Here is a 12,330-nt window from a genome sequence, read left to right as displayed (position 1 = left end):
AGAGAGGCAAATATCACTCAGGGGAGAATGATGATAAGAATTCAGGAGAAACGAAATCGAATCGTGATTTACTGCCTTTTTCTAGATAGTAATGGTGGAAGTTCTCCAAATCCTGATTAAGAATTCTGTTTGATGAAAGATCAGATGGAGAAAAAAACATTACCTTTTCTGCTAGAGAAGCCTGCTATTATTTTGCTATATCTTCACACCTGGAAATAAATGCCAGTTTTCAAATAAAAAGTATTCAAAGTTAGTTTGCACACTTTTCTGTGATAACTGTGCTCCCTTTCTTTATGCAATATCATATTTGCACATCTAAATTTCAATAACTATTTCTAGTGCTATTCAGGATTAGGGTAGGATACTATTAGGAAACAGTGAGTCATTCAGTCCCAACTTCAGATATTTAAATTACAATTTTCACTTTCTCAATGATGTGAAAAGCAATATGATATGAATTCAATAAAACAGAAATGATGCTCAGAATTTTTTAGCATTTACTTATTTAGTGTTTATATATTTTTTTGTGTGTGTAAAACAGAGAACAAATTATGGGAGTTGTTTCTCTCCTTTAACATGTGGATGGATTCTGGGAATTGAACTTAGGTCAAAATTCTCAGAAGGAAGCATTTTTATCCATTAAACTAATTAGCTGGCTCAAGAAATTTTGAGTTTGGATGCTTTCCCAGGGTATGGACACATAATACAGTACTCTGGAGATCCTTGTCAGCAGTAGATAGCTGCAACGCCTACTTAGCCAGGTGACCACAAAAGGAAATACCCAATACTCTAGCGTGCACTGTTGCTAAGCTTTGATGTTCAACAGGAGAGGTATATGAAATACCTTAATAAAAACACTTAATACTTTCACCTTGCAAAGATTTACTGGTATACATGCCCATTATAGGTAAAGGAACATCATATCAGCTATCAAAATTCTTGGTCAGGAATTCCTGCTCACCTTTTCCCTTTCTGAAGTGTGTAACTATTTAACAGTGAAACTTATTTTGCTATATATTGCTGTAATGTTGGATTTCCTCTGTGTGGTGTGATTACCAATAATGAATAAAGAAACTGCCTTGGCCTATTGATAGGGCAGAACTTAGGTAGGTGGGGAAGATGGAACTGAATGCTGGTAGGAAAAAGGTAGAGTCAGGGAGCCACCATGGAGCCACCAGTGCTGGAGATAGACAAGCTGAAACTTTGCTGGTGGCCACGACATCGTGGTGATATACAGATTAGTAGAAATGGGTTAAATTAAGATGTAAGAGTTAGCCAATAAGAAGCTAGAGCTAATGGGTCAAGCAGTGATTTAATTAATACAATTTCTGTGTGATTATTTGTGGGCTAGGCTAGCGGGGCGGCCGGGATGAACAAGTGGGCCTTCCTCCTACATTGCTCTTATATATTCATATTGCACACTCATTACAGGGTGTTAGAGTGTGTTTGTGAATGCTGGGGGGGGGGTTGTTCTCCTAGCTTCATGCATGCACTTTTCGCCAATGAAATATATACCTTAACCTCCACTATGTATCATTTTACTTACAATAAAAGTTCCAAAAACTAGCTAACTGCATTCCATTATTAGTATAGATTGCTTTAGTGACACCTATGGTGCTATGCATTATACTTTCACATTTTAGTTGCCAAGTAAGGACAACTGGCATGAAAGACCAGTGAAACCTTAGGTATACTTTATACTTCACTTAAGTCATGGGGTGATGACAGCAAACTTGTTCACAGACATAACTCACATTGTAGGGCTTTATTATTTATGGTTTTCAACTGTCTAGAAAGAGGGAACACATATGTGATACTGGCTATGTTAAATTCAAGCAGAATATATTAAAGAAAACACACTGATCTTTAAAGCCTAGCTTAGTTTCAGTCAGTGGAATCATTAAATGCAATTAAAACAAAAATGTTTCTAACAGTTTTTTTTTTCAAACAAATTTAATTGCTCATATAAAATTCTGTGATTTTCATAGAGTCACGTTTTGAGTATCATTAATACCTCTTATAGTATTTTCAATAAAGGAGATAGAGTTGCATTTCCAGGACTGAGCAATTAAATCATATTTGCCAGCCTACAATATTTCTACTTGACTTTCTAGAACCCACTGTTCTTTTCTCACATTCCATAATGGCATTTCAGTTAAGTAAAGACAACACGGAGATTAGGATTTGATTTCTACTCATCAAAATTTTTGAAGAATGGTATGAGTTAATCTTGAAATGACTGAGAAGAAAAGGCATATGTTCAATTATATGTGCCAGATCTGAGATATAAATGTCCTGGGAAAGCAAAGATGAATCGGAATTGCAGTCTACCTTTGAGGACTCATTTTCTAGTGAGAGAAAGATAAGTAGTGGACACTGTTTTAGTGAACAAAAAAGAGGAAATAAGAACTTCATATCACAGCGAGGGAGGCCAAACAATGTGTAGGAACAGAGGCTAAAATTAAGAAAGATAAAAAGAAATTATGAGCCCCAAGAGATAAAATGTTTGATCATATAAACTTGTCATACTGCATTCAGATTTATTTATTTTTTTTCCATATTTCTATGATATCTGGCATAGAGTGAATGGGTGTAGGGCAGTCCCCACTGCCTGTAATGCAGTGTGTTTATCTCACAAAAGTATCCCATTCTACTGTGCAATTTTATTTATTTATTTTTTTCTTTCTTTTTTTTTTCTTGCTGATTTTTTTTTATTAATTAATTAATTTAATTATTAAAGATTTCTGCCTCTTCCCCGCCACCACCTCCCATTCCCTCCCCCTCCCCCAGTCAAGTCTTCCTTCCTCCTCAGCCCAAAGAGCAAGCAGGTTTCACTTTATCCTTCAGGGCATGACAATGACTTTTAATGTGAGCTTTGAACAGCTGATCAACAAACCTGAAGTCAGGGATTAAAAGATCACTACTGGAAAGAAAGTTTTCTCTGTCTCTTTCTCTCTGTCTGTCTCTCTTCCTCTACACGCACACACACACACACTTTATGAATCACCCTCTGTTGACTATAATTTTTCTTAGATCCTTCCATGTTAAGAAGCACATCCTGGTATCTGCTAGATAGGAAAATTAGCTTTAAAGGAGAAAACTACCAAATGAATCTAGGTGTTAAAATATGGTGTCCAAATTATGGGTGTGGCACTGAAGCTGGGGAAGAACATGCAAATTACAAAAGAAATGTGAAAACCACACAGAGACAGCAAGGTTCTCAGATAGGCACGTTCAAAAAAAGTGATGATATTTCACTTTTGTCTATGTTGATTCTGAAGTATTCATGAAGTACCATAAAAAATATCAACAATAGAATTTAGCTCATTTTAGGCTCCCAAAAACTGATACAATATATGGTATTGCTATACTTAATGACCCAGCCTCTCCTTGATTCAATGAGCGACAGCATCTATTCTATGATGGTAGCAAACAGCAACAGAGACTGTGTTATTGCTGGAAGAGGGTGTGTACTTGAGGTCTATTATGAAGGCTTTCTGAAGGCATAATTTCCCATGGTTAGAACTGGCATATGCCAACACATTATGAATTCATATAAAGTCTGAATAAAAATATAAGAGCGTTAAACCTGCAGCTTTTCACCCAAGCCTCATGGTCGCAGTCTCCCGGTTTCCTCTCTTAACTCTAAGCAGATATTTCTTCTGACAAATTCCCAAACTTCATTTAGACATTCAGTTCAAATACATGCTACCCTTTTCAATGACCGATCCCCTTTCAGCTATTCACTGAGTAAATTACAATATGAATAATTTGCAAACGCTAAGCTTATTTGATTTAGCATATACGTATTTTCCTGGTAACCAAATATTTCAATTGGTCTTCAAAATTTGCATCTAGATTCTTTACCCGAACATGTCGTGACTTCCTAAATTTTTCTCCCAAATATATTCTTTTCTTCTGTGCCTGCCTTTGAAAATAAATGCTCCCATAAAATCAAATGGACACAGTTTTTCTCTCCTAAACCACATTCTTTTCTACCTCTGCCCTAACTATATTCTTGTCAAAAAATCTCACAACTTCTTTGCTCTTCCTGTGATATATTACACTTGCATTAAGGTCAATCTGGGGGTCTTCCAACCTTCACAAGATTTTACGGAAGTTCCGCCCAGTATCACACCTTTCCTGTATCTGTTTAGTTGTGCTTTCAGCCCTGATCGACAGATTCAGTAATGCCTCTCTATAATGTTGCACATGCATTCAAATTGTTATTGGCATCATAAAGTACTTAAAAATAAGGTTGCTATTTAAGATAAAACTTGTCTTGAGTGTGTCTGTAAGAAAAATAGACAGTCTGAAGCTGTTACCCTCGGTTTAGAGTCTGTTCAACAAGGCTACATCAAATTTCTTGGTGCTCATGTTGCAGCTGACACAACTGGCTGTGGTTTGGGAATTAGCCTGTACCTGGACATATGAACTGCAGCCTGAATATTGAATTTCATGATTAAGATTGTGTAAGTCGTGATGCTGAGGTAGAAGGATTGCTGCAAATTCAATGTCAGCCTAGGTTTCATAGTAGATTCAAGACTAGTTTGGACTATATCTCCAGACTATGTCTCTGAAAAACAAAGAAGCAAAAATTATTATGAAATTAGAGCTTCCCTTCTTAAGGGAATTTCTCCTGGAAATGAACTCAGTCTCTATAAACTACTTAAAATGATTATCTCTCTGTGGTCAAAAGTAGAAAGGGAAGAAAACATTGGCCTGAATTATCTTTAACATAAAAAAAAAATTTAAGTTAATCGGTTGCTTTCATATTTCAAGGGGTATATGCTACTGCAGTTGATGGTTGACTTATATTTTTTGTTTGTTTGCTTGCTTTTTCGAGACAGGCTTTTTCTGTAGCTTTGGAGCCTGTCCTGGAACTTACTTTGTAGACCAGGCTGGCCTCAAACTCACAGAGATATGTCTGTCTCTATCTTCGGAGTGCTGGGATTAAAGGCATGCACCATTATCGCCTGGCTGTTTGGCTTAGATTTAAACACAGGAAACCCATAGCAAAACATGCTGGTATGTCTACAGGTGGAGCTGTAGATGAAAGATAAGAGGTTCTGGAGGGGGAGGGGAGAGGAGAAGGAAAGTGAGGAGGAAAGAGGAGGGGCAAGTTAATGACAGCAGCAGAAGAGAAAGTGTATCTGGCCAGTTCACAATATAAACACAAATGATGGTCAGCAATGCCATCAGCAAACATTTGGTGAGAATCACTGTTCATTGCATTTTTAGTAATAATAAACCTTCCCACAAAATAAGTACTAGAAATCTGTTTCGCAAACACTTCAAAGCAAAGCCCTGCACACACACATACACACACACACACACACACAGATGTGTAAATACACACATAAGTAGAAGCAGCAAGGTACACAGCATTATATCAATTTATCATGTAAAAAAGTGAACTGTAAGCACATATATTGGAAAATGGATTGGATTTTTAATTTATAACCAGAAAACCAAAATGATATGAAAACCTCATTGATTTTTTTATAAAGACCAGATCTTTGGAGAAAAATCCTACATGATAGCTGTGTGCCTTTGTAATGTATTAACCTCTTTTGGAGCTTCTTGTTGCAAAAGGGCTATAACTATGCCTCATTGAAGGGCAAATATAGATTTACACAGAACTAATATTTAATTTTTGGTGTTTATTATTATTATTTAATTACCATGTTAGAGTCAATGGAAAGAGACATGATTTATTTAGTCTGGTTATTGTCCCCTCCATATTTCTGCAGACGAGACTTTATAAAGATTCTCAGCAGCCATATGGCAATTTCTCGTTAAACCTCAATGAATAAATCCTTTCTAATAAAACGCTCAATTTTCTCACTCAGCAATTTCCTACCCCTTGGTCCAAAAGCTCTTGCACATATTTTATCAGACTGTTTGCCCCTAGCATGGCTGCTTGGTTTTTAATTCCTTCAACACTACCCCCTTTTCACAAGCATGGCCAGTTCCTCTCCAGTACCAGCTCCTTCTGCCCTCATGACTGTAACATAAGCTTCTAAGGGAAGAAGGTTGACTCTCCAGTGTTGGTTTGCCACAGACACTCTTTCCAATCCTAGAAGGCCCAATGATTCAGTTTTTGTTAATTCACTCTTCACCTCCCCAAACCATTGTCTGATCTACAGTCTTCTGCATCATCTCCTTGGTAATGTATCTATGTTTATTAAGAAGATTGGAGATGCATACTACCAAAGGTCTCCAATGCTCTGGCAAGTTATTCAGTCATTTATCTTAGATTTATCTGTATTGTTTTCCAAGTAATGTATTAACTGACATATGAAATTAATCATGAAACTATTGTTAAAGTGTGTTATTTGACCATGATGAATGCAGTTTTAATTCTAATTTTTCATTTCAAATTTATTAACAGTTGTCTTCTGTATTTAGTTAAAAAAAAAGAGGACTGTTTACAGATTTGGGCTTAATTGAGATCAGAGACTCCAAATGCTGTCTCTATGTACATACATTAGACTTATATTTCTGGATCAGAGTATTGTGGAACAGGCCCATAAGTTGTGCTGTTACTATGTTAACACATCATTTAGACAGTTTCAATGTGTTTTATTGACTCTAAACACTAATTTGGTAAGAAAAAGCATTTGTGCAATCTCTACTTGTAAAGCAAATGATACTATAATCCCTCAGAAATATGCTTATAATATGAATAGTAATAGGTTGTTAAACAAAACACTCCCTCAAAGCCATAACCATAACCATGATTTACAAAACTACTACCATCTTCAATAGGAAGTTCACAGAACTCAACAAAGATTTCTTTAAAGAATCCAGAACTTAAAAGTGAATGTTAATAATTACTACAAAAGAAAACAAGAACAACAACAGACACTTAACTAAGCATTTACAACACTGAGAAAACTCCTTGACCATTTTATTTACTTCCAGATACAAGTGGAAAAATATCCCTGCCAACCAACAAAGGAGAGATATGTTGTCTGCTGCTTAAACAAAACAAAACAAAAACAACAACAATAAAAATTGGGCTTTGAACATTCCTTCAGTCAGTCCGTCATTGGTCAAAGCCAGGGCATAGATATGTGACTCTGGAATTAGGCACTAAGGAAGAGTGTTAGAAAATTTTAGCCTTGAGGCTCTGCGTTTCAAGGAATAATACCAATATTTCCCCAACTGTATATTTAGAGGAAAGCTGCTAGATTTTACCAGGACTGTCTGTCAAAGAACACACCTAAAAATAGATACACAAATACCCTGACTGCAGTATAGTTGAGAGGAGATTTGCAGCTATGGTAATTTCCAATTAAATAACTGGAGTGAAGGTGATGTTGCAAGGTTTGAAGTTCCTCTGCTGGAGGTGTTAATGTGCCCTGGCTCATTGAGGATTGCATAAAGGAAGAATAGACTGGTAGTGACCTTTCTGTGCTGTGCATTTTCACTCTTCCTTCCCCACGACTTCCACAGTGTTCATGTGTTCCCTATTATTTTCACCAAACGCGCATTGTGGTAGGGAGGATGTGATGGTTTCAGCAGAATTACTTAATTGGGTTTAAGTAAGCAGTACATGCTAAGTAGAGTAGGTTTGCTTTCTGACCATAAAAATGTGCCTGCCGTGCATGCAGGACTCCCGAGGAGTGAAGCACAGTGATGGATGTGATGATAAAATGATGAAGGAAGGGATAAAGCCTGCGAGATAAAAATCTCAAAGGGAAAATAAAGTAGGTAGCAGCTGCCCCCATCTTAATTGAAGCATAAATTTCAGGCAGAGGAGCTGAGGTTAAATTTGAAGCACACACTCAGAGTTTGTGTTCCTCCGTGCATCGGTGTCCATGAGTGTGATGAAAGCAAGACAGTCAAAATCCCTGCTTTTCTGGGAAGCATTTTAAAACTATTCCTAAACATGAAAAGTTGATGATGTAGGAATGAATCGACTGTCACAGAAAGACATTCATTTAGTTTGCAATTATCAGAATAGGAGAGCACTGGTAACAAGGCATGTTTTGACTGCTGTGATGCAGTCGGTTATTATATACACAGTTTCTGCACTGAAGGACTTGAACATCCTTTGTTTTTCCTCTCTACACACACCTTTCTTGCCTCCATTCTACCCTCCGCCAGAATATATGTGAAAGTGTAAGTTGGGTTGTATTAATTTATATTTTATTTTTACCATACATACAAATGCCTTAAGCCCAGCCACGACCTATGTGTCGTCTTCCCTCTCGTCCTATGCCCCAGGGTCATGTGTTCATTCTTCAGACATGATGCTTATTTTAACACTATATTGACATCGCCAGACAGTGTAATGAGACTGCTGTGATTTCACAATTATTTGTCGTCCATTATTCTTTCCACTCTTTAGTAAGGTGGCTAACATGACTTTTCTATTTTAAAACCTTTTAATGACCCTGTATGTTCACAACCGTGCTGTAGGATAGTCTTTTGTACACTGTGAAGATGTGTCTTTGCCAAGGCATCTTCTGATTGGTTTAATAAAGAACTGAAAGGCCAAGAGCTAGACAAGAGAAAATAGGCGGGACTTCTGGAGAGAGAGAGGAACTCAGGATGAGTCTAGTCTTGTGAGGGATGCCAGCCAGACTTGGAGCTAGTCAGACATATAGAATAGGAGAAAGGTAAAAGCCGTGCCGTAAAATTTAGATTAATAAAAAAAGATTAGTTTAAATTATAAGAGTTAATTGGGAACAAGCCCAAGCTAAATGTCAAGCTTTAATAAGTCTCCATGTCATTACTGATAGCCAACAAGAAAGTCTAACTACACAATCTAGATCAATGTATGGACAAACATTTCACTAATGGTTTTAACATAGTTTCTTTTTTTTTTTAAATGAGCTTTTCACATGTCTGATGTATTTTGGTATGTTTGTCTCTCTGTCTACTTTTGGAGAAATAAACTACTTGTTGGAACTACAAGAGAGGGTTATTAATTTATTCTGGGTACATATTGTTGTACATTGGTTAGGCATTTGAGGAATGTTTGGAGGACAGATACATGCCATCAGAAAGCATTTTAAGTTCATGCTAGATCAACGGCCCCACTAAGCTTTGAAGATTATCTGTCCGAAGGCCTCAGCATGTGAGGAAATGCACAGAGCACAGGACAGATGCACTGCATATAGAGGAAACCAAATGTCTTTCATGGTCTGCCTTGGAGATTCCATATCCCACCACATGCGGTAAACTATTATTGGAAGTCATTTGGAAAACAATCTCACCTTTAATATCCTCTCTTTATAGAGTAATAATATGCCAATGCTCAAACATATATGCTGTAGGAAATCCTACAGCCAGTAGCCTTTAGTTACCTGCCCACTTGGGCGTGGCCTCTTATACTATTTATGCTAATATAAAGCACATGGCTGCTCTCTTTTCCAGCTGTGGAATTCAGTTGCTGTTTTCTGTTCCAGCAGAGGATTTGTACAGTAATATAGAGATTCATATAGTAATATAATCCTCAGTTAGGCATACCTTTCCTTCAAGAGTGCTTTAAGGAAGAAAAATTGCTTCTAAGCTTACAAATCATGCAAAATTTCATGACTTTGTTATAAACTTTTTAGAAATAGACCTTGGAAACCTTGACTCCCCTCACATGTTCTTACATCCTGACAACATTTTTCCCTCTCTCCTCTCTGCCCAGTTCCTCCTCACCACCTCCCCTTGACCACCCCCCCCATCCACTCTCCTCTTTTTCTATTCAGAAAAGGGCAGACTTTCCATGGATATCAGCAAAGCACAGAATATCAAGGTGCAGTAAGACAAGGCACCTCTCCCCCCTATTCTGAGCATTAGGAGTTCCACAAGAGGGCCCAGCTACAAAACTTTAACATATATGCAGAGGGCCTAGGTCAGTCCCATGCAGGCTCCCTCATAGTTGGTTTAGTCTCTGTGAGCCCCTATGAGTCCAGGTTAGTTGATTGTACAGATTTTCTAACAGTGTTCTTGACCCCTCTGGCCCCTAGAAAATTCTGGAAAGAATCATTCTGAGTGAGATAAGCCAGACCCAGAAATATGACCATGATTGATGCCTCAACCAGTTGTCACTAGAGAGACTTCATCTAGCAATGAATAGAAAGAGATGCCGAAAAGACAGAACTCAGACACTTTTTATGTAGTAAGCTGTGTCACAATGAAATCAGGCAATCGCCATTCAGACAGCTGGAAACAAAATGACTATAATATTAATGCAAATGATAAAACTGTAATGTGTGTATTTTCTGCTCCTTGTAAAAATAGTTAATTCTCACTGAAAATGTGTTTTAGAGGATACCTATAAACTCTATTTTCATACACTACTGTGAAAGTGTTATCCCTGTCTTCTGTAACTAACAACATTTACTTCAAAGGACTGTGAGAAGGGAGGCTGCTTCCTTGTAACACTTGGATCAAATTGCTCACTGCACGTCTTCCCCAAAATAACTACTTTTGCAACTCAGAAATGAAATATCCTCCAGAACAAAAGTAAACTTTACAAATAACAGTGATCTCCACCTTTGTGGAAAGATAATGACTAATTGGATTATTACATGAATATTTTTCTTGAAAATAGACAATTTTATTTCCTTTTCAATATTCTCCTTTACAACTTTGAAGTTTTGGTATGAATTCTTATTTGTTAAAAAATACTAAAACAAGCACAATTTGATAACTATCACTTTGTATTCATCAAAAGCAAGTTTAAAAGCCAGAGTCTAACATGAAACATTACAATAAAAGTTAAGTAAATCATGGGTAATAATTATCAGTTTCCAGAGTTAAACCCAAAAATTAGCTAAGATTTGAATGAGTTTCTTGGATATTTTTGAAGCAATCCAATCTGAGTATGCATCATCATTTTAGGTACTATATGAATAAAAGTCAGAACAATAAATATCTTCAAAGAAATAAAAGCAAGAATGATGATACAATTTTCTGAATTGAAGCGAGCATAAATAATGTTTATAAAATCACATAACGTGAAATCATATTAATGTTTCTATGTTGTATATAATATGAATATGTCAAGTCAACACTTTCCCTCCTGCACCCTCAGAAACATGATTGTTGATGTCATTAGAGTTCAGAATAACTACTCACAGAGGAAATATATATCGCCTACAAGTTTTGACTATTACATTAAACTAAAATCAAGAGTATATTTGAGCATGCTTAATGGACACCTTACAACAGCTCCTTGCTTCCCTTGAGAGAAAAAGTCTCAATTCTTACTGTATACATTGTGAAGCAAAGAAGTCCCATTCTTCAACAACCTCTTCAGTGGACTTAGAAAACAAATTGCAAAGCTATACATTATTCAGTACCTCCTGGAAGCATACCAAAGCCCTTGGAGCAAGTGATGAACGAGCAGATGTCTGCCTCACACCTTACCTGGTTTGCTCTTTTTTAAAAATCCAACCCCTGCTGTCTACCACACAAAGCTCATGGCCACTGGGTGAAATCCAAACCGAGTAGTTGATCATGATACTTCCAGCGTGTCACAGGTAGCAACTTCTCTCAAAGTCCCACAAGCCAGTATCTTGAAACATGCCTGGAACAAACAAGACATTTCTTCATTAAAATTGAAAAATGGTGAGCCACGTCTTAGGACTGGGGGCATTTGCTACTCAGTCAACAAGGGAATCATAAAGTAGTGTGTAAGGGACTATAAATGCCACTCAGGATACTGAGAAACACAAAGCTGGAAGGCTGAAGTGTGTGCTTTTCAAGAGGTGTACATGCAGAGCACATTTTCCTTTCCGTGCTTTCATTCACCTACTCAGGCTACAAGTATTAATAAATGCCATTAATATTAAAACTCAATCATACTATTAAATATATCTTAACCTTCATGTAACTGACCACCTCCAGTACTCAGGGTATTTCTGACTTCACCCATAATACTTTCAGGTAATTGAGCATTGAGAGACCACAGAGAAAAACCTTTAGCAGCAACAGCAGAATTTACATGATGATATGGACTAAACAAAGTATATTTTGTGAGTTCTCTTATTCCACATAAAGTCAGCATTTCTAGTAGAAAAATTAGGATCTCCGTTTAAGCAAAATGTGTGATAGAGACCTTTGAGTGGAAAATATGAAATATTATTGTAAATTTAGTAGCCCCTACTATCCATGTTAAGATATAGATGACAAGATAAGAAGGAGAATGAACATCCTGGAGTTAGCATCTCTACAAAAAGGGATGGCTGGATCCTAAGAAAGTAATCATATAATTGTTTGGTGATCCAATCGTTAAAGTCTGATGCCTAAATACATAAATAAATGCATGATTAATTTAAGAGAGAGAAATTGGGGTTCAGTTTTAAGACCTGAAAAGCA

At 36.9% G+C, this 12,330-nt stretch overlaps 1 protein-coding gene across 5 annotated transcripts in view; it reads right to left on the bottom strand.

Annotated features, from left to right (window-relative positions):
- Lingo2 (leucine rich repeat and Ig domain containing 2) overlaps nt 1–12,330 on the bottom strand; it is a 1,034,729-nt gene that overhangs the window by 282,246 nt on the left and 740,153 nt on the right. For all 5 annotated transcript variants that reach the window (XM_057791061.1, XM_057791059.1, XM_057791060.1 and 2 more), the window contains one exon: nt 11,380–11,539. The gene's annotated coding sequence lies outside the window, so the exon portion shown is untranslated. The remainder of the gene's footprint in view (nt 1–11,379; nt 11,540–12,330) is intronic.

Source organism: Chionomys nivalis, chromosome 16, assembly GCF_950005125.1.
Source record: "Chionomys nivalis chromosome 16, mChiNiv1.1, whole genome shotgun sequence".
Lineage (NCBI taxonomy): Eukaryota > Metazoa > Chordata > Mammalia > Rodentia > Cricetidae > Chionomys > Chionomys nivalis.
The sequence above is the reverse complement of the archived record's forward strand: the minus strand, read 5'-3'. Positions and strand labels throughout refer to the sequence as shown.